Source organism: Bos indicus, chromosome 16 (assembly GCF_029378745.1).
Source record: "Bos indicus isolate NIAB-ARS_2022 breed Sahiwal x Tharparkar chromosome 16, NIAB-ARS_B.indTharparkar_mat_pri_1.0, whole genome shotgun sequence".
NCBI lineage: Eukaryota > Metazoa > Chordata > Mammalia > Artiodactyla > Bovidae > Bos > Bos indicus.
Window position 1 is genome coordinate 68,708,452 of NC_091775.1, and position 23,292 is coordinate 68,731,743.

Here is a 23,292-nt window from a genome sequence, read left to right on the forward strand (position 1 = left end):
CTACATACAATATTGCTCAGTTTCAGATGGGCCCACCTATATTCCTTCTAACAAATCTTCTTGATGGGCAGGCCCAGGACATAGGATGAATAACAGTCTTCACACCTAATTCATCCTATATATTGAGACAGGCTATGAAAGCAGGGACTGTATTACCTAAGGTGGAGATTCTTGGAACTAGTTGGCTAATGTTGGAAACATTTTTGGAGGAACTAGGACAAAGCAAGGACAGCCAATTTGAATAGGCATCATTCATCAAGGAGTCCATGCAAACAATGAGATCATAGGTAGGGAGCCAAACTGAATAGAATGTGGGCAATGCGAGGTGATCCGACATGCATTCCAGAGAGGAAGAGACATACCTGCAGTAGATTATTCACTATAAGGATGGAGTTAAGTCAGCCTGATTTAGTAAGGGTGGAAAGAGGCAAACATCTGCCCATACATTTAAAAAAATTAATTTATGTACTTTAATTGGAGGTTAATTACTTTATAATATTATAGTGGTTTTTGCCCTTTGACATGAATCAGCCATGGGTGTACATCTGTTCCCCATCCTGAAACCCCCTCCCACTTCCCTCCCCATACCATCCCTCAGGGTCATCCCAGTGCACCGGCCCTGAGCACCCTGTCTCATGCATCAGACCTGGACTGGCGATCTATTTCACATATGGTAATATACATGTTTCAATGCTATTCTCTCACATCATCCCACCCATGCCTTCTCCCACAGAGTCCAAAAGTCTGTTCTTTACATCTGTGTCTCTTTTGCTGTCTCGCATATAGGGTCATCATTACCATCTTTCTAAATTCCATACATATATGTTAATATACTGTATTGGTATTTTTCTTTCTGGCTTACTTCACTTTGTATAATAGGCTCCAGTTTCATCTACCTCATTAGAACTGATTCAAATGCATTCTTTTTAATAGCTGAGTAATATTCCATTGTGTATATGTACCACAGCTTTCTTATTCATTTGTCTGCCACTGGACATCTAGGTTGCTTCCATGTCCTAGCTATTGTAAACAGTGCTGCGATGAACATTGGGGTACATGTGTCTCTTTCAATTCTGGTTTCCTTGGTGTATATGCCCAGCAGTGGGATTGCTGGGTCATATGGCGGTTCTATTTCCAGTTTTTTAAGGAATCTCCACACTGTTCTTTTTTAAAAGTTTTTATTATTATTATCATTTTTTACTTTACAATATTGTATTGGTTTTGCCATACATCAACACATACATCACACTGTTCTCCATAGTGGCTGTACTAGTTTGCATTCCCACCAACAGTGTAAGAGGGTTCCCTTTTCTCCACACCCTCTCCAGCATTTATTGTTTGTAGACTTTTTGATAGCAGCCATTCTGACTGGCGTGAGATGGTACCTCATTGTGGTTTTGATTTGCATTTCTCTGATAATGAGTAATGTTGAGCATCTTTTCATGTGTTTGTTAGTCATCTGTATGTCTTCTTTGGAGAAATGTCTGTTTAGTTCTTTGGCCCATTTTTTGATTGGGTCGTTTATTTTTCTGGAATTGAGCTGCATGAGCTGCTTGTTTATTTTTGAGATTAATTCTTTGTCAGTCGCTTCATTTGCCCACACATTTTGTTTGCTTCTTTTGCCGTACTGTGTAGTATGTGGAAGCTCCCCAACAAGGGATCAAAACCATGCCCTCTGCAGTGGAAGCATGGCATTTCAACCACTGGACCACCAAGGAAGTCCTCCCCATATGTTTTAACCCTAATCATAACATACCCTGGAATTCTCTTTAAAAGCATTTAATCAAAACTTTTTTTGATTAAATGCTTTTAAAGATGTATGGATGTGAGAATTGGACCATAAAGAAGGCTGAGTGCCAAAGAATTGATGCTTTCAAACTGTGGTGTTGCAGAAGATTCTTGAGAGTTCCTTGGACTGCAAGGAGATCAAAACAGTCCATCCTAAAGGAAATCAGTCCTGAATATTCATTGGAAGGACTGATGCTGAAGCTCTAATACTTCGGCCACTTGATGCGAAGAGCTGACTCATTAGAAAAGACCCTGATGCTGGGAAAGATTGAAGGCAGGACGAGAAGGGGATGACAGAAGACAGGATGGTTGGATGGCATCATCGACTTAGTGGACATGAGTTTGAGCAAACCCCGGGAGATGGTGAAGGACAGGGAAGCCTGGTGAGCTGGAGTCCGTGGGTTGCAAAGAGTCGGACACGACTAAGAGACTGAACAACAGAATCAAAACTTTTGTCTTTAACAGGTTACACACTGTTATCCCCTCCAAATACTGAGGTACAATTTTTTATTACCAAACTGATTTGAGCATGGTGAAGCTGTTTTTCAAAGGAGTCTTTCTTCACAAGAGTCTTAGGAAGAAAAAACACCAATACAGTATACTAACGCATATATATGGAATTTAGAAAGATGGTAACAATAACCCTGTGTACGAGACAGCAAAAGAGACACTGATGTATAGAACAGTCTTATGGACTCTGTTGGAGAGGCAGAGGGTGGGAAGATTTGGGAGAATGGCATTGAAGCATGTATAATATCATGTATGAAACGAGTCGCCAGTCCAGGTTCAATGCACGATACTGGATGCTTGGGGCTAGTGCACTGGGACGACCCAGAGGGATGGTATGGGGAGGGAGGAGGGAGGAGGGTTCAGGATGGGGAACAAATGTATACCTGTGGCGGATTCATTTCGATATTTGGCAAAACTAATACAATATTGTAAAGTTTAAAAATAAAATAAAATTAAAAAAAAAATGAGTCTTAGGATGTCTGCCATGCAAAACATACTCTTTTTTGTTACCTTGGGAAAAAGGTAAAAAAAAAAAAAAATAGTAGTGTGCTCTCTGTTCCTCTACTTAGCATACTTAACCTTCAGAAATTTAGAATCTTCTTTGGAAAGAAAAAAATCTTGACTTTTAGAGACACCACAGACCTTTTTTTTTTTTAGGAAGGAGAGATTGATGATATAGCAGTTTGAATTTATGGGAGAAAATCAAGACAAAAAGAAGTTGGATCTTGGGCTACAGAAAGCAAATAATTTTCCAGAAAATTTAATGATGGCATCTGTGGAAGTTATAGTCTTTGAAAATGTTTTAAAAGAGTGTGCTCAATATGAAAGATAAAACCTAGAGCTTGTTATACAGACTGAAGTAAGTCAGAAAGAGAAAAACAAAATTCATACACTAACGCCTATATGGAATCTAGAGAAATGGTGCTGATGAACCTGTCTGCGGGGACGCAGTAGAGATACAGACATAGAGAACAAGCTTATGGACACAGTGGGGAAGGACAAGGTGCGATAAACTGAGAGAATAGCCCTGAAACATATATACTGCCAAGTCGCGTCAGTCGTATCCGACCCTGTGCGACCCCATAGACGGCAGCCCACCAGGCTCCTCAGTCCCTGGGATTCTCCAGGCAAGAACACTGGAGTGGGTTGCCATTTCCTTCTCCAATGCATGAAAGTGAAAAGTGAAAGTGAAGTCGCTCAGTCGTGTCCGACTCTGTGCGACCCCATGGACTGCAGCACCAGGCTCCTCCGTCCATGGGATTTTCCAGGCAAGAGTACTAGAGTGGGGTGCCATTGCCTTCTCCAACATATATACTACCATATGTAAAATAGATAGCTAACAGCAAATTGCTGTATAACAGAAGGAGCTCAACGTGGTATTCTGTGACAACCTCCAGGGGTGGGATGCAGTAGCCGGTGGGAGCAAGTTTCAAGAGGGAGGGGACATATGTGTACTTATGGCTGATTCACACTGTTGTACGGCAGAAACCAACACAGCACTGTAAAGCAATTATCCTCCAATTAAAAATAAATTAAAAAAAGACCAAATTAGAAGATCCTGTGTTTGAAAAGCAAGATATACTAAATGAATAGGTCAGTCTTTAAAGGCACTAATTGATTCTTACAGAATATGGATAAATTTAATCTATATACCTTTGTTACAGTGACATCAGGTATTTGAATTTACTTTGCATATTTTTGATTTAACCTGATTTGATTTTTTTCCCCCTAAATCTCAACATATGTATTACATTCTTTGGTATGTCTTTAATCTTAAATTTACAAGCACGTGGTTATTAATTGGCCTTTGGTGTTTGGGGAGGAAATATTTAAATGGATTTCATTTTTTAAGTGGTTTAATAGTTCATCTCCAAAATGTGTAGCCTATATTTTAGGTTCGTTAAAAACTTTGCCTTTGTAAAGAGGAAAAAAAAATGCTCTGGGTTATTCATCTTTTCTTTTCTTTTTTTTCCTAATTTTATTTTATTTTTAAACTTTACATAATTGTATTAGTTTTGCCAAATATCAAAATGAATCCGCCACAGGTATACATGTGTTCCCCATCCTGATATTCATCTTTTCAATTGAGTTCTTGTTTAGAAAAAAAAGGAGGAAGCAGTAGCTACTTAAGGACAAGAAGTATATTCAAACATACACACACATACACAGCATCCATGACATTTAGAACTGGTTAACTTACATTTTACTTGTGCATGATGTCTGACTTCAGCCTCCTAGTTCTAAACAGTAAACATTGACATTTAAGATGTTAGCTCCTCCAAGAACAGCGCTTTCCCTCCCTTCCTCTTTAATTCCACCTTAACGCATCTGCAAAGACGAAAGGAAACCAGCCCACATTTTAGCCCCTCCTACCAAGGATAAGACTTGAACTTCTCTGTGGTCCCGGGCTAAGAAAGGATCCCGACAGAAAACTAGAGGCGTAAAGGAGCCCGAAGGATCTCACTGTAACTCTGGGAACTGTAAGCAATCTATTTACTCTTCCCCCACCCCCACCCCTGCTAGCTCCAGGTCTCTCTCCCACTCTCGCTAACTTTTAGTTTCTACCTTGCTTGGAAGGAAGGAGGGACGGAGGGAAGACTAGGAGTCATCGCTCTCTCGAAAGTCTGCATGTCCTCTGCCTTTTGCAATGAGACACAGATCGGGGGACCTTAATTTCCTTCTAACAAATGCCAGTTTGCTTTCCGGGGGCTAGATGCACTGTGGAGTCCAAGATAAGGCGTTTCCTTCTTTTACAGCCCGGAAAGAAAGCTAACGTTCAGAACCGAGGCGAGGTGACTCTAGCTAGAGCTCCACGTGAGGTGGTGGCCAATACCCACACTCAAGCAACCTGCTGTTTGACAGCCCTGAGGATCTTTAGCGAAGGAATTTATCGATTCATTTAAGGTTTAATTGATAAACGGTCATTTCGGTTACTTATGCAAAGCGTACCTGGGTATTTAATGTGTAGCAGTGTTGTGCGAAAAGACAGACAACATTGAAAAACTGATTGTACAATGACTGGCCTTCTGATTCGTCCTTCTAAGTTATTGGACATGCCAAGAGGGCAGAGCTTGGAGCTAGATGTGGAAAAGATTTGCTCAAATAAGAAAGTTAAGTTTTGAGTGTGGAACTATTTTAGTAATTTCGTATTGAAAGCATTCCTTAAAAAAAGAATAAAAAAGCCACTTGGATTTGAAATGATAGTGGTTTAACTTATTTAAGTCTCCTATATTGTACTCATTTTAGTCTTAGAAATGACCTCAAAAAGTAAAACAAGAAATGGTCTTCAGGTTGGTTGATGACGTAAGCACGTATTCATCTAAGGGAGGTGGAGCACGCTGGAGGCAGACCATTTGGGTGTATGTCAATTTCAAGCTATGATATTTGCATGTATAACCTTTTGGATTCAAAGGGAATTTCTGTTTTGTTTTATTTCTGTTTGTTGCACAAATTTGAAACTGTGGCCTAAGAGATGTTTGCAGGGAAGAGTAATGAAACAAATCTTGCTTAAGAGTTTTAAAATTATATTCCAGATATCTCTAAACTTTGCCGATCAAGTTGAATATTGGGATTAAACAACAGGTATTTGGTTCTTTCATTGTGCAAAGGAAGAGTTAAATTTTCATTTAAGCAATAATTGTGAAATGCACAGAGAAGTGTTTAATCTGCATTTGCTCAAAACTGCTTCACAAACTTCCTGTAGGGGAAGCACATTTCATGGGACAAGAAACTAAGAAATCTATTTAATAATTTTCCTTTTCTCAATTAAACATGAATGAAAAATATCTTGAAAGTGACTTGCAATGTTAATTTCTTTTTTTTTTTTACATTTTACATTTATCAGCTTCTTGCTAACAGTACCTGATAAAGCTCATCCCACAGAGGTAATTTGCCTGTGTTTTTAACCCATCAGTATCATTCCTAGTGTCTGCTTAGAAAGCAAAGTCATAAAAACCAAATTGTTTGCATATTAAAAAAAATATGTTCCAGGAATAAAAAAGAGGAATTCAGAATTAGCTATGGTTCCTTTTCCTCTCTTATGCCTTTTATTTACCATTAGTTTTTTTCTTCCTCTTGCTTGCAGAGTTAAGCTTTAGTCATTTTCAACTTCTTTTTTATTTTCACAGACCCTTTTACAAATCTTATGAAAGCTATAGACCCCTTCCCTGAATAATGACATATGTTCCTCTAAAATGCACAAATTTTTAAACACCTTTAGGAATTTCAGATTCTCCAAATGATTCATGTCATGTGAAAACATAGTATTTCTTAGAATTTTGGAGTTTTCTGACAGTATAAAATAATTAGTAAATTATTTCACTTATAAGAACTGCCTTATAGTGAATATTGCATTTATTCAGTTAGTGTTTCAGAACTCTAAATAATTGGTGTAATAGAAAAACTACTTGCCTGGAAATCAAATGACCTACATTCTAGACTCCACCCCAATAGTAGCTGTACAATCTTAAGCTTGCCATTTTTCTGTAACATCTGATATTTCTTATTGCCAAATGCAATCAGTAAAACATAATAGGGAAGTGAGATACATGTTATTTTTTTTTATTAGATTGTAGGATGTCTATATTTGCTACTTTTGCTCCTAAATTCCTAATGACATTTCCCAGCATAATTATGTTTTATCATATTCTTATTTATTACAAAGATAATTCACGCTTACTGGTTAAATCTTGTCAAATATAGAAATTGCAAAGAGGAAAAGGAAAACTGTACATATAGTCCCCCTAAGGGGTAACTACTTTTAAAATGTCATTTATTCAATCAGAAATATTTATTGAGTAACTAGCATGCATCAGCATAGACACAAGGAATTCAACTATATACATCTCTTCATATTTCTAGACATTTTTCTATAATACATTCATCCATATGTAGATTTCACAAAATTGTGATCACACTTGTTAAAAGATAAACTGAGGCATATTAAAATTTTTTGAGTTTATTTGAGGAAAAAGTGATTGGCATGAGGCAGTGCCCAACCAGAAGTGGTTAGGAATGCTTCACTGACACTATAAAGCTTAGTTGGCTATTTCTGAATGATTGTCCTTAGTTTTTGATTTTGTAACTTTGAGGCATTTACTGGCTTAAATTTTGGTTTGCTGATGCAGGTCGTGGTGGGATCAGGGTCACCTGAGTCTAATGACCTCCACGTTTAATTAATTTAATGCGCTGTTCATGCTGTTTTGTAACATGCTCCTCCTCAATCATGAAATTTTCTCTCAAGACATTTTTATAGTCTTTGGTTTTTCTTTACTATTCATTCATATAATAAACAAATATTACTGAGCCCTCCCATGTGTCAGGCACTATGCAAGCAATGGCAATCTAGCCCTGAGCCAGAGAGTATGGTTCTAAGATCTAATTTTTTGTCAGTGGAAATTCTGTATTGGCTGATTATAAATTGCTAGATCTTTACATGGATGAAAATTTTCTGCTGTTATTAATAGTGATTCACTTAGGACCTCTCAATACAAATGTTTGTTTATTTCATTTGGATAGATTTTTAAAATTTTATTTATTTATTTATTTTCGGTTGTGCTGGGTGTGCATTGCTGTGTGCCAGCTTTCTCCAGTTGCAGCGAGCAGGGGCTACTCTTCGTTGCAGCGGTTGGGCTTCTCGTTGGCGTGGCTTCTCTTGTGGAGCACAGGCTCTGGAGCATGAGGGCTCGGTAGTTGGTGCACTGGGGCTTCAGCAGTCATGGCGCACCGGCTTAGTTGCTCTGTGGCATGTGGAATCTTCTGGACAGGGATCAAACCAGTCTCCCCTGCGCTGGTAGGTGGATTCTTATCTCCTGTGCCACCAGGGAAGTCCTGGATAGATTCTTAAAATGTATTTTTCAAGTTCTATTAAAAGTTCTCCTAAGTACAGGTGAGATCGTTAAGTCAAATGCTTTATCAGAATGTTCTTTTGTCAACTCTAAAAGGTTAATAATAATATTTATTGAGTATCTAGAGGATTTAAAAAATATTCAGCAAAATATTGTGGAGTGCTAGTTATTATTTTTGCCAATTTTCTGTTGATAAATATTGTATCCATGTATAAATAGAATAAGAGTATAATTTCCCTAAGCCAACATGATGTTAATATACAAACAGAACAAATAACAGCAAATCAAAAAACTGAGACAATTGTTATATGAAAATGGTATCTTGTTTAAATTTCCATTTCTTTCAGAAATAAGGTTGAACAGTTTTCATGACAGCCTCTTCTGTCTCTGTATTTATGAATTGCCTCTTTTAATGTGATTTTAAAATCTTTTTTTCAATTTTAATGTCTAATATGGTAAATATCAATGGATATAACTTATATAATGAAAGGCCCTTTCAGGTCCTCAATAATTTTGAAGAGTGTTAGGGGTCTTAACATTAAGGGCCAAATTTTGAAATGGAAATAGAAATTCTGTAAACATTGCTTTTTTCAAGTTTAGAGGATTGTTCATATTGTTTCCTGATAACTTTTCGTAAAAAGTGGGTGAGATGCATAGAAAAATGAAAGCAAGTTATTTTTATTCTCATAGACTGTCATTTTCTACAAAATCAGGGAAGTAGAAGAGGTTTCCGAGAAGACGGCCACAACTTTTGTAGAATCTCCCACAGCTTTAGGAACGTCCAGACTTGCTTAATGCAGAGAAGATGGAGACAGGACTAAGGGTTACAGATGACTCTTTCTAAAGGCTTTGTAAGAAAAATGGTGTCCGTGTTTGTCAAGAACCAACTTAGAGACAGTGAATTTAAGCTTTAGCTATTGATCTTCTGCTCCTTGGCCACTAGGGCAGTGACAGTTGGGAGAACCAAAGAGTTGGTTCTGGAGTTCTTTCCAAAAAAACCAGTACAACAGAGCCGATTTTGTTGCTGTCTTTTGGTGCTGCCACACACCTGAGAAAAAGAGATGCGCCCAAATTTTGCTACCTTTGCCAGTGTGTGGTTCTCACTTTTTTGGGGATTCTCTTCGATTCCTGGTCCACCCTTAGACCATTCTTTGAAAATATAATTTATTTCTCCATCATACAAATATAAAATAAGCTTAAATAATTCAGTGCTCTCCATAAGCCGATTTATGAAGCTGCACCACCAGTTTGATTGCTTATTGAATGAGTTGAAATAGCTTTAGTGAAACTCAGCAATCGTCTGTAAGTGATCCCTGTCAGAGTTTAATAACCACTGAGTCAAAGATGAAGGACTGGGACCACGTTGCACTTATTTCCCTTGCTTTCCCTTTTTATAGGGAGGAGAGTGCACTTGTAAATCAACTGCACCCTTTTCCTTAATCTTCCTCATTTGCTTGACTTCTGAAGTCTGCAGGGAAGTTTATGCATTTTAGGTAATAGTTCGTTTTGAGTTAGAAAACAAATATCCATAATATGTGTGATTTCAGTCTTCCATAATATGAAAAACTCATTTTTATAACACTGAGTTTTGTTTTTCATTTTATTTAATTTAGTCTGTTTTCTGATTACCTAGTTTGAAACAAAATATCAGAGGGACAATAATACCTTTTGTTTGCATAGCGTTTTGTGGTTTATAAAGAGATTACTTAAGAACTTTGTTCACACAATAACCATGTAAGTTAGCAGAGCAGATATTCACATTTTACAAATGTGAAAGAGGTGTGAGTGGACAGTTAAATACCGTAAGTCCCTTATATACAAACCTTCAAGTTGTAAACTTTCAAAGATGTGAACATATGTTGCATCCCCTGTATGCCAGCTGTTATACCATACTACTGTACATTTCAAAGTACTGTACTGTAAGATTTAAAATGTTTTCTTTACCTTTTGTGTTGGTTTTTTATGTATATATTATTTGTGTGACAAGTATTACTATAAACCCTTACAGTACAGCACTATATAGTCGCTTGTGTTGACTGGGTACCTAGGCTACCTTTGTTGGGCTTACGAATACGCTCTTGGAATAGAGCTAGTTCATATGTTGGGGACTTGCTCTAGCTTATTTAGTATCCAAGTCTTAGGATTTTTATTTTGATGTATTTTGTATGCTTCAATTGACTAATTGGTTGGTTTATATTTCCAGTTTTGATGCATGTTATTTAAGACTGTCAACCTCTTCCTGTTTGTGTTAACGTCAGAAAAATTATAGGGGAAGAACTAGAAAGTACACGTGCCAACAGTTCCCCTATTAACTATTCTGTTCTTATCATGGGATTATAAGATTACTGATTGACATAATAGAGGAAGTTGCATAAACATTTAAGAATGATTGAAGAAGTAGTATATGATTTATTTATTTGTTGAATTAGCTCCTTTTTAATTAAAATTTTTTTTCCTTTTTTTCCCCCCAATTAATTAATTAATTATTTTTTGCCTGAGGCACTGCAGGGCATGTGGGATCTTATTTTCCTGACTAGAGATTGAACTTGCACCCCTTGCATTGAAAGCACAGAGGCTTAACCACTGGACTGCCAGGAAAGTCTCAAGAAGTATTATATAATTTAGAATTTCTTACTTTGTAACTATTTAGCATTATATAGAGATATATGTTACTTTAAGAAAATAAGGTATATGAAGTTTAACCCCAAAATACAAAATAGACATATTATGAATTGTACAAAAAACACGAATTCTACCAAAGGTTTTGCTTTTATTTAGTAATAGAGCATTTTTTAGAATATTCTGAGTACAACCTGCAGAGCCTATGGTTCTTTTGGCCTCGTTAATATTGGTGGTTAGCTTAAAGCATTTGTATCAAAATAGTTACTCTGACTTTGGATTTATCATTTGTATGAAAAACAATTATTTTACCTTTCCAAACAACTCAGTAGCTTACCTAAACTAAATTTTTTTTTTTTCTGGAGTAAAAATCAACTTTAGTTATAGAGTGGCTTATTACACATATATATAAAACTCCGTCATAAGTAATACACAGTAGGTCATGTTTGACTGCTAGATGAAACTGTGCCACTTGATACATTAGGTCAGCAGGTAGCTTCTGAATTTTGGTCAGTAAACTGACACACTTCCTATTTGCCCCATACTTTTATGTCCACAGCTTCAACAAGATGAGTGCCGTACCTCAGCAGTAACTTGAGATGTTAGACCCTTTATGTATTCTTGAGAGATTCTTGCATCTGTAATTGTAGAAGAGACAGTGTCTGCCTGTGATTGTTTAAGAGGAGATAACTGGTGTCTGTAAGTTTTCTTCAGCCTCTTCTTGGCATGCTGGATCTTATTCCCCAATCAGGAATTGAACTGATGCCTCCAGCAGTGGAAGCTTGGAGTCTTAACCTCTGGAACACCAGAATTGTCCCCAGGCTCTCATTGTTTATTTCTTGAGACAAAAAGGTAGTCCATTTTGTGGTCTTTTTATATGTAGCTGATGCAGTATTATGTGAGTAGTAAGAAAAGTGCATGTGTGTACATGTGCTCAGTTGCGTCCAACCCTTTGCAACCCCATGGACTGTAGCCTTCCAGGCTCCTCTATCCATGGAATTTTCCAGGCAAGAATACTGGAGGGAATTGCCATTTCCTTCTCCAGGGGTTCTTCCCAACCCAGGGATCAAACTCATGTCTCTTGTGTCTCCTGCATTGGCAGGCAGATTCTTTACCACTAGCGCCATCTGTCCAGTAAGGAAAGTAATTTAGAGCAATTAAGTAACAATGGCACCCCACTCCAGTACTCTTGCCTGGAAAATCCCATGGATGGAGGAGCCTTGTAGGCTGCAGTCCATGGGGTCGCGAAGAGTCAGACACGACTGAGTGACTTCACTTTCACTTTTCCCTTTCATGCATTGGAGAAGGAAATGGCAACCCACTCCAGTGTTCTTGCCTGGAGAATCCCAGGGACAAGGGAGCCTGGTGGGCTGTCGTCTATGGGGTTGCACGGAGTTGGACACGACTGAAGCGACTTAGCAGCAGCAGCAGCAGCATCCTGGAGGAAAGTATCTAAAGATGCATATGGTTTTGAGGACATACTAGATTCCTGCATTTGTAATTAAGATTTCTTAGTATCCATCAATCCCTGTTATTATCTACCTCAAACAGGTATCAACTTCCTTTCCATGCAACTGTCATGAAGAAGTGGCACACGAGTTTAAAACTGGCTGAGGTTATATGAACTTAGATCTCAAAGAGACAATGCTAGGGCATTTCTGTAGTTCATGGAATAGTTTTCAAAATCATTGCTTTCAGTGTGTAATGGGAATTCATGTTCAAATATAACTTCAGAATATCATTATATCATTGATAAGTATGCTCTTAACATATTTTAGGATGATTTCTCACAGCAAAAATTCTAATTTAAAAAGATTTCTTAATTAAAAATTTAGTTGCAAAATATTAAGATGTGTGGTACTTATTTTTTGAGGCAGTGACAATCAGGGGTTTATATTTAAAATATATAAAAGTTCACAATGTTTATATGAGATTTTTTCTTATTTTTATCACTAATGACCCCTCTGTTGTCAGTGAAAAGCAATAAAAGAACCAGTTTTTTGAGACTCATTCAGTGTTTGCAGAAAATTTTACTGTCTGTTTAAATTATGTGTTAAATTGATAAATTGGTTTGGTTGATTAATACCTTATGAGCTATTGTCACAATGAAAAGAGCACTCTTGTAGAAATTATAAGTTTCTGTGAAGAAAAGAATTTCTAGATACTGTTCATGAATATGATTTGATCCCTGGGTTGGGAAAATCCCCTGGAGGAGGTCATGGCAACCCATTCCAGTATTCTTCCCTGGAGAATTCCAGGGAAGAGCTGGAGCCTGGTGGGCTACAGACCATGGGGTGGCAAAGAGTCGGACAGGACTGAAGTGACTTAGCACGCACACGCATTCATTAATATATGTAACATGCCTAAGAAAAGAGTAGGAAACATATACCTTTTTAAATTCTTCAGAGAAGAAGAGGTATTAGAGAAAGCATGTTAGATAGTCTGTACTCACTTTTTCACTTAAGAATTTTACCTGCTGGGTCAAGGAAATAAAAAGGCAGATGCTAGTATTATCCAGGAATGTTTGATCTCTGGGCTATGCACATTTTTTCCTTCACGAATTCAGTATGTTTTAATTAATACTAACTACATGCTAGGCACTGTGCTACGTTTATGACATACCTGAATAAAGAGTTAATTCCTTCTTGGAGGAGAGAGATAATAATTAAGCAAATAATAAGAGGAGCAAATGGACTTTATTAGTACAGGCTAACCTGGGGAGGTGAAGGAAAGGTTTCCTGGGGAGGTAAAATTTAAACTGGGATGTGAGGGTTGAGAAGCCAGGCATGAAAGGGGAAGGGATTGAGGGTGGTGAGGCTCAGATGGGAGCTTCAGACAGAGAACAGCATTTGCAAATAAGCCTGCAAAGGAACAACCAAGAAATCTGATGGAAAACCAGGAGTTAGGATGATTTTATGGAACCAAAAAAGCAAAGTGGTTCCAGAGAAACAGGATAGGACAGTTGACAACCACATTTGAAAACTTGGAAGTCATTAGTGGTGGTAATAAGAGCAGTTCCAGTGGAGTGGTGGGGATTCGATAACGTGGTGGAGGGGATGGGAGGTGAGGACTCTGAGGACATGAATAGATACACTGGGAGCAAATGGCCCTTTCGAGAAATCTGTCCACGAAACACAACGTGAAAATGGAGACACACTCTTGGCAGAACCCTGAGGAGTTATGTTGGGGCATCTTTGGTACTGATGTAGAAAGTGGGAGTTTGTCTTTTGAGAGACCCCAGGCATGTTCACTGATGGAAAAAGAGGGTGGAAAAACACCCAGAGAGAAGGCAATCTTCGACACTGGAAAACAGGTTGGAAGGGATTTTTTTTTCAGCTTTATTTGGTAATTTATGGATATTTTAATAGTAACCATAATTGTTTTTCTAGTCGTTAAAGCAAGTGGTGTATTCCTACTATTTTTAAAAAAATGGAAACATGAAGGCAAAAGGAATGTGAAGTCAGCGGGGAGACTAGCCAAGTTTGCCAATCAGCTGATCTAGTAGAAAGTAAAGTTTGATAACTTAGAAAAGAAACGCATGGCCATTAGGGGGAAGCACCTGAGGAAGATAGAGGGATTTGGTGTCTAGAAGCCACCCATGGGTCGCAACAGGAGGAGGAACTCTGCCTCCTTCATGACGGGGAGTAGAAGAACCCGAGTGCCTGGGCAGAGGAGTTTGCAGAGTCTCTGGTGGGAAGATGGGGAACTTCAGCCTGCTGCCTTCTGTTTTTTCAGTGAAGGGAAATGAGGTCACAGCCAAGAGTGAGGGTGGGGTCACGTGAGAGACTTGAAGGTGAGAAGAAAGTCTTTCTAGTGTTGGCGTACAGGGCACCAGAACAATTTAGAGAGATGCTGTGGAGTCGTGAGAGCCGCTCTGAGATTTGAGAAAGTGAACCTAAGATTAAAAACCAGTTTGCCAGGTTCCGTGGTTTATCTCCAGCTGTGTTTAAATGCCAGGAGCAAACCTAGAGAAGCCAGAATGGCTTAAGTTTTTCTGGAGAGGTTTGTTTTGTTTTGTTTCAGCGGGAGTGAAAGAAATCTAGAAAGAGTGAAATCTTTAAAGAGTGAAAGAATATCTAGAAATCCTTAAAATAAACCACCAAATACACAAAGCAAATAAAACAAAACACCGAAAACAAAAATACATAGAAATTCATGAGCTTGTAGAAGACACATCCTTTTTTCTAGGGTAATTATTAACTAGTAGGGAGTAGTCATAAATTAGCTTGATTTCCAGCATCTGATTGGCAAGGACTGAATCTTTGTTCTTTTAAACTCTTGGACTCTGGGCTTAGCCAACTGGTAGGCCTGGTTCTATACTTCAGTGACCCTCAGTGCCTTTACCTATTTCCAGGAGACATCCTGCTGGGCTCCTTTTCCTTCCTAGTTGACAGATTGTTAAGTTCTAAAAGTTTAACTGTTGCCTTGCCAACCTTTCTTGGATGTCTAGCTGGGTTCTTGCGTATGGTTTATATCTTACTCCTCAACTCCTGCAAGCTCCTAAGGCCACCTCAGTGCTCCCTAGAAGACAGTGGTTATAGACTTGGAACCATTCAGATAAGATCAAATCAGTCTCTCAGTCATGTCCGATTCTTTGCTACCCCATGAATTGTAGCACGCCAGGCCTCCCTGTCCATCACCAACTCCCGGAGTTCACTCAGACTCACCTCCATCGAGTCGGTGATGCCATTCAGCCATCTCATCCTCTGCCGTCCCCGTCTCCTCTTGCCCCCAATCCCTCCCAGTATCAGAGTCGTTTCCAATGAGTCAACTCTTCACATGAGGTGGTCAAAGTACTGGAGTTTCAGCTTTAGCATCATTCCTTCCAAAGAAATCCCAGGGCTGATCTCCTTCAGAATGGACTGGTTGGATCTCCTTGCAGTCCAAGGGACTCTCAAGAGTCTTCTCCAACACCACAGTTCAAAAGCATCAATTCTTCGGCGCTCAGCCTTCTTCACAGTCCAACTCTCACATCCATACACGACCACAGGAAAAACCATAGCCTTGACTAGACGAACCTTTGTTGGCAAAGTAATGTCTCTGCTTTTGAATATGCTATCTAGGTTGGTCATAACTTTCCTTCCAAGGAGTAAGCGTCTTTTAATTTCATGGCTGCAGTCACCGTCTGCAGTGATTTTGGAGCCCAGAAAAATAAAGTCTGACACTATTTCCCCATCTATTTGCCATGAAGTGATGGGACCAGATGCCATGATCTTTGTTTTCTGAATGTTGAGCTTTAAGCCAACTTTTTCACTCTCCACTTTCACCTTCATCAAGAGGCTTTTGAGTTCCTCTTCACTTTCTGCCATAAGCGTGGTGTCATCTGCATATCTGAGGTTATTGATATTTCTCCCGGCAATCTTGATTCCAGCTTGTGTTTCTTCCAGTCCAGCGTTTCTCATGATGTACTCTGCATATAAGTTAAATAAACAGGGTGACAATATACAGCCTTGACGTACTCCTTTTCCTATTTGGAACCAGTCTGTTGTTCCATGTCCAGTTCTAACTGTTGCTTCCTGACCTGCATACAAATTTCTCAAGAGGCAGATCAGGTGGTCTGGTATTCCCATCTCTTTCAGAATTTTCCAGTTTACTGTGATCCACACAGTCAAAGGCTTTGGCATAGTCAATAAAGCAGAAATAGATGTTTTTCTGGAACTCTCTTGCTTTTTCCATGATGCAGCGGATGTTGGCAATTTGATCTCTGGTTCCTCTGCCCTTTCTAAAACCAGCTTGAACATCAGGAAGTTCACGGTTCACATATTGCTGAAGCTTGGCTTGGAGAATTGTGAGCATTACTTTACTAGTGTGTGAGATGAGTGCAATTGTGCAGTAGTTTGAGCATTCTTTGGCATTGTCTTTCTTTGGGATTGGAATGAAAACTGACCTTTTCCAGTCCTGTGGCCACTGCTGAGTTTTTCAAATTTGCTGGCATATTGAGTGCAGCACTTTCACAGCATCATCTTTCAGGATTTGGAATAGCTCAACTGGAATTCTATCACCTCCACTAGCTTTGTTCGTAGTGATGCTTTCTAAGGCCCACTTGACTTCACATTCCAGGATGTCTGGCTCTAGGTGAGTGATCACACCATCGTGATTATCTGGATCGTGAAGATCTTTTTTGTACAGTCCTTCTGTGTATTCTTGCCATCTCTTCTTAATATCTCCTGCTTCTGTTAGGTCCATACCATTTCTGTCCTTTATCGAGCCCATCTTTGCATGAAATGTTCCTTTGGTATCTCTGATTTTCTTGAAGAGATCTCTAGTCTTTCCCATTCTGTTGTTTTCCTCTATTTCTTTGCATTGATCGCTGAAGAAGGCTTTCTTATCTCTTCTTGCTATTCTTTGGAACTCTGCATTCAGATGCTTATATCTTTCCTTTTCTCCTTTGTTTTTCGCTTCTTTTCTTTTCACAGCTATTTGTAAGGCCTCCCCAGAAAGCCATTTTGCTTTTTTGCATTTCTTTTCCATGGGGATGGTCTTGATCCCTGTCTCCTGTACAATGTCACGAACCTCATTCCATAGTTCATCAGGCACTCTGTCTATCAGATCTAGGCCCTTAAATCTATTTCTCACTTCCGCTGTATAATCATAAGGGATTTGATTTAGGTCATACCTGAATGGTCTAGTGGTTTTCCCTACTTTCTTCAATTTCAGTGTGAATTTGGCAATAAGGAGTTCATGATCTGAGCCACAGTCAGCTCCTGGTCTTGTTTTTGCTGAGTGTATAGAGCTTCTCCATCTTTGGCTGCAAAGAATATAACTGTGCAATGTAAAGAGAGCTGAAACATTTAGTGATTGTAATCCACCGTTGAAAAGAAGGGTCTTTTTTGTACACACTGCTGTATTTAGAATGGATAACCAACAAGCATTTACTGGACAGCACAGGGAACCCTGCTCAATGTCATGAGGCAGCCTGGATCGATGGGAGTTGGAGAGAGAATGGACACATGTATATATATGGCTGAGTCCCTCTGCTGTTCACCGTGAACTATCACAATGCTGTTCATCAGCTATACCCCAATATGAAATAAAAAGTTTTATAAAGGTTATTAAAAAAAGAAATACTGACTCTTGTATTTCCTCAAAGTTTAAAAAAGTCTTGTATAAATTTTTGATTCAGTAGCCATTTTTCATAAGTACTTTTATTGAAGTGCTCTAATTTTATACTGTTGATGGCCAGGTGCTTCCATGAATGGAAGCAGTGAATCTGTGTGTGTCAGGCTGGGCAGGGAGGTATGGAGAGGAAGCTGTTTGTGATCAGATGAACTTGAGTGTGCTTCTGGCTCAGATGTTTCTCAGACACACTGCCTGGCACTCAGGAGATGCCTCTTTGTCCTCCTTCCCTCCCTGTTTCAATGACATGTGTCTAACATGTGTTGGAAAGTCATCCTGGACTTTATTCCTGGTGCTGCCCATATGTCCTTAGGCTGTGGTATAGTTATCAAACTTCTTCCTGTCCAAAACGAAGGGAAGAGTGTAACTTTGCTTTTGGTAATTTTGCATTTTCGCAAACCCATTGAGGCATTATATTTCATGGGCGGAAGCTCAACTGAAACATTCTGACAGGTTTTATTAATGTTCTTGTCTCTGTTCTCTGCTGTTGATCAAAGGTTGAGGAAATGTAAACTTCATAATTTGGAGCAAATGAGTATTTCTAGTTCATTTCAACCTTAACTATACCTAACAACGTGGCACAAAATGCCAGGAAAAGGAATGGGTTTTGAAAAGTGCATTTATTTCTGCTTATTACATGTGTGTGTGTGTGTTAGTCGCTCAGACATGTCTGACTCTTTGTGACCCCATGGACTGCAGCCCTCCTGTCTCCTCTGCCCATGGCCTTTTTCATGCAAGAATACTGGAGGCGGTTGCCATTTCTTTCTCCATGTGCTTATTATATGTAACCCCTAAATATTCAGGTTGGCTTTGCATGTTTATTATAGTGCTAGCAGAGGGAGAACAAAAGCAATTTAGTTTTCTATTGTTTTACCCCTTATCATTCTGTAAGTTCTTCTGTCTTAAAAAATTTTACATTGAACTTTAGAATTACATGGGTGTATTCCACAAAGGTAGCAAGAGAAAATGCAAGCCTTCAAAACATACATAAATACCATTTAAGAGGTCTACTACACTGCATAGAGTCCATGTATTTCAGTATAATTGGTTTCCTTTGTAACCCAGTGTTTTCATTTTAAGAATTTTTCAGTGTCAGACTATATCACGGGGTCTGTAGGCTTCATCAGACTGCCAGAGAGATCCAAGACACAAAACATATTAAGGGCTCCTGAGAATTCCTCCTCAAATGCACACTTTCTATGAACAGAGTTCTTAATCCTGCAAAAGACTAAATTTCTGGATTATTTCAAAAGCGAATTGTCATTCACTGTATCCAGAAACCCCTTCTAAAACTTCTTACAACCTGAAAACAGAATGATGAACTTGAATTCATAATGTTACACAATCCAGGATTTGTAGAACGCTCATGTCATGCTTCATGGTTTAGCTTCCCAGTATCCCATGAGATGGGTGGGTATACCCGGCCTTTGATCTTCCACAACTCCTGCTATTTTTTTCTTTCATTTTTTTTCCACTTCGAGATCATAGTCAGCATCCCACTTTTAATTATGAGATCAACCTCAGTGGCTACTTTAAATAGTTACAGTGTGAGTTGAAAAGTAAAACTTCTCCAGAATGTTATAACTCATCCAGTAATAAAATGGCTTTCATGAAACACTGAAGCCAGCATGACGGTTTTCCTGGGGGTTTTCCCTGGACTGTTTTCTTTAGAAAAAGATATGGCTTTCCCTGCTGTGGCAATCTTGAGTACGTCATAAAAAGAGGCAGCAATTAAAGAGGGAGTGGAGCCCTCAACAAAACACAGATACACTCTAGGGGGACATATTTGCAAACCGTCTGGTCTGGAGAGAGAAAATTGTAGAAATAAATGCACTTTTCAAAATCCATTCCTTTTCCTGGCATTTTGTGCCACATTGTTAGGTATAGTCCAGTTCAGTTCAGTCGCTCAGTCGTGTCCGACTCTTTGCGACCCATGAATCGCAGCACGCCAGGCCTCCCTGTCCATCACCAACTCCTGGAGTTCACTCAGACTCATATCCATCGAGTCAGTGATGCCATCCAGCCATCTCATCCTCTGTCATCCCCTTCTCCTCCTGCCCCCAATCCCTCCCAGCATCAGAGTCTTTTCCAATGAGTCAGCTCTTCTCATGAGGTGGCCAAAGTACTGGAGTTTCAGCTTCAGCATCATAAGAAGCATTAATACTGATTCCTCTCCATGATAGGTTTCTTTTATATAAAGGTGGAACATTTTCTGAAAATGAGCATAATATAGTTTGTTCAGTGTCAGTGAGACATTATTCCATAGCATTCTGTGTGGGGAAGAAAAATTTTTTAAACTTTTTTTTTCATATTTTATTTTTGGAATATAATTGCTTTACAATATGATATTAGTTTCTGTTATACATCAAAGTGAATCAGCTATATGTACACAGGTGTTTCTTCCCTCCTAAGCTTCCTTCCCACCCTCCACCTCCCCTCATCCCACAACTTAAGATCATTACAGAGGACTGAGTTGAGCTCTCTGTGCTACAAAGCAGGTTCCCACTAGCTGTCTATTTCACCCCTGGTAGTGTATATATATGTCAGTGCTACTCAGTTCAGCCCGTCCTCCCCTTTCCTCTCTGTGTCCACACACCCGTTGTCTACATCCGAGTCTCTGTTCCTTGCCTGCAAATACATTGATCTGTACAATTTTTCTAGATTCCATATATATATATTAATATATGATGTTTTTCTCTTTCTGACTTACTTCACTCTGTATGATAGACTCTAGGTCCATTGTGAGAAGAGGAATTTTTAAAAACCATCCATGTAGGATTTGGAAGTCAGCGTCTAATAACTATGATTCAAATCTAAAAAAGGATAAAAGGTGAAAATGGCTCTTTTCCAGCTTTATTTAACCAATCACAGAGAGAAACTCAGTTATTCCTTTCCTTCAGATTCATATCTTAAGCCTGCTTCACACCACCAAAAAATAGCTTAGCAACTTAAAATAGTGGTCAAGCTAAGTTGTATACAAATGCTCTTCTAATTTGGGCTCTATTATCTTTTTAGCCTGAGTGTTTCGGGGGAGTGGAGGGAAAGGAGAGGAAGGGATGCTGAAAGGGTGTAAAGAAAGGGCCCCAGCTTGAGAGTGCAACATGAGTTCAGCTGTTCTGTAACTGGGTGAACTCTAGGTTTGTTTATATCTTTAGACCTCAGCTTACAAATGTGCACAAGGTCTGTCTAGGTGGTGATTATGACTGCTTCTTTTTTGTGATCTTAAAATAGAGCCCGAGTGGCTCCTTATTTTTTGCCACCAAAGAGGTGAAACAATGGAAAAATAACAGCAAACTGTGAGGAGACATTATTGCTTTTTTGTAACGCAGTGTGTGAAACTGGGCTAGCCGGTTCTCTGGTCCTTAAAATAGTTTTGTATTTCCCAATCATGAAAGGGTGAAATAAACTACATTATGCATTGTGTCTCACTGAAGTACACTGTGTGTGTGTGTGTATGTGTGTGTGTGCGTACATGCACACGTGCGCACATGTGCACGTATGGGGTATGCTTTCAAAATAACCAGATGAGGGAGGCTGGTCTATCTAAACAGTGCTGTGCTCTCTCTCCTTTATCTCCTCACAGTCCTATTTAGGTGCCTATTTTATGACCTAAACTAGGCACCTCTCTAGTTACTCTAGGGACCTTTCTGCTGGTTACTCCTCCCTTCTCAAATGCCACCCTTCTCCATTAGCAATTGTATGCTTATTTGTTTATCTGTTGCATTTATATTACTGAACTGTGATAGACTAATTTGTGCTCCTCCCCATTCATATGTTAAAGTCCTAACCACCCCCACCCTGGCCCTGAGAATGTGACTGCTTTTGGAGATTAAGTCTTTAAAGAGATGACAGAGTTAAAGGACGCCCTCAGGATGGGCCCTCATCAAACTGACTGGTATTGTAAGAAGGGGCTTCCCTGGTGGCTGAGTCGGTAAAGAATCTGCATGCAATGCAAGAGACCTGGATTTGATCCCTGCATTGGGAAGATCCCCTGGAGAAGGGTATGGCAACCCACTCCGGTATTCTTGCCTGGAGAATTCCATGGACAGAGGAGCCTGGTGGACTATGGTTTATGGGGTTGCAAAGATTTGGACGCTCAAAGAGACACCAGGGGAACATGGGTACAGAGGAAAGACCATGTGTGGATTCAGGAAGAAGCTGGCATCTTCAAACCAAGAAGAAAGGCATCAGAAGAAGCCAAACCTGGGACTGCCCTGGTGGTCCAGTGGTTAAGATATCACCTTCCAGTGCAGGGGTCATGGGTTCAATCTCTGGTTAGCGAGCTAAGAGCCCACATGCTGTGGGGCAAGTAAACCTGTGTACTGCGAGTATTGATCCCTTGTGGTCTAGAGCCCCTGCACCACAAGAGAAGCCAGAGCTACAGCTAGAGACTCTCACGTCCTGCAACTAAGACACAGCAAAGCCATAAAACCCCACGCGTGCTGGCATTTTGCTCTCAGTCTTCTGGCCTCTAAAACTGTCAGAACATAAACTTCTGTTGTTTAAGCCATGCAGCTTGTGGTGTTTTATTCCAGGAGCCCTAGCAAACAAATGCAGAGTGTCACTTCCACTGTGTCCCCTTTCTCTGCCTGTGCTGTGGGTTCTTCTGTAGAATGGCAGAATGATGTGGAAAGAGAACTTGGTATGAGTTAGAGGGTCAGGATTCTAGGGGCAGCTCGACATTTGTCAGCCGGATGAGCTGGGAAACATTTCTTAGTCTTTCTGGAAGTCAGTATTCTCTTGTAGAGTATACGGGGGCCCATCTGCCTCAGTTTGAGTTGTCAGTGATTTTAAAACTGATTTTAAACACTCACCCTTTATTTCTAAAATGGCAATAGCAATCCCTCTCTTATCATGAAGATAAAACAAGAGGATATATATAAACCACTTAGCACAGCATCACTGGCATCTAGCAAATGTTTAATGTGATCTTTGAAGATTAAGTATTTAAATTAGTAATTGCTGAGATATTTTCCAGCTTGTCATTCCAGGTTCTTTCTATAATTAGGTTCTACTTCTCCTTAACTGTTACTCAAGGCAGAACCTCATCTATGGTTTAATCAGTTTTCCCCTGTACTCCATGCAGATCCCCAAGTTTGGTCATTCATCCCTTAATAAATATTAGTTTAGTGATCACTTGAGGTCCAACAAGAATAAATACGGGGAGAATGAGACAGAATTTCCCTCTTGTTGCTCACAGCTTGAGGAGACATACCCTCTAAATCATGGCAGTAGAGTACATAATGCTGTGGTAAGAGATATCTAGGAGAAATACAGGGTCCTAACCATGTAGATAAAAGAGACGCTTTACTTCCGAGAGTGAGTTTATGCAGAATCCTGAAGGACAGGCAGAGACTCTGCTGTACTGAAGGCATGTGGGGGAGGGAGTCCCTGGTAGTCCAGTGGTTAAAAC

The 23,292-nt window shown here is 39.4% G+C and overlaps 1 protein-coding gene across 2 annotated transcripts in view; it reads left to right on the forward strand.

Annotated features, from left to right (window-relative positions):
- Positions 1-4,653: 4,653 nt before the first annotated feature.
- Positions 4,654-23,292, forward strand: part of PLA2G4A (phospholipase A2 group IVA) — a 174,294-nt gene continuing 155,655 nt past the window's right edge. The window contains exon 1 of one of the 2 annotated variants that reach the window (XM_019976850.2): positions 4,654-4,778. The gene's annotated coding sequence lies outside the window, so the exon portion shown is untranslated. Of the gene's footprint in view, positions 4,779-4,845; positions 8,090-23,292 lie in introns of those variants that run through there. The other variant, XM_070768581.1, reaches the window with a different exon arrangement.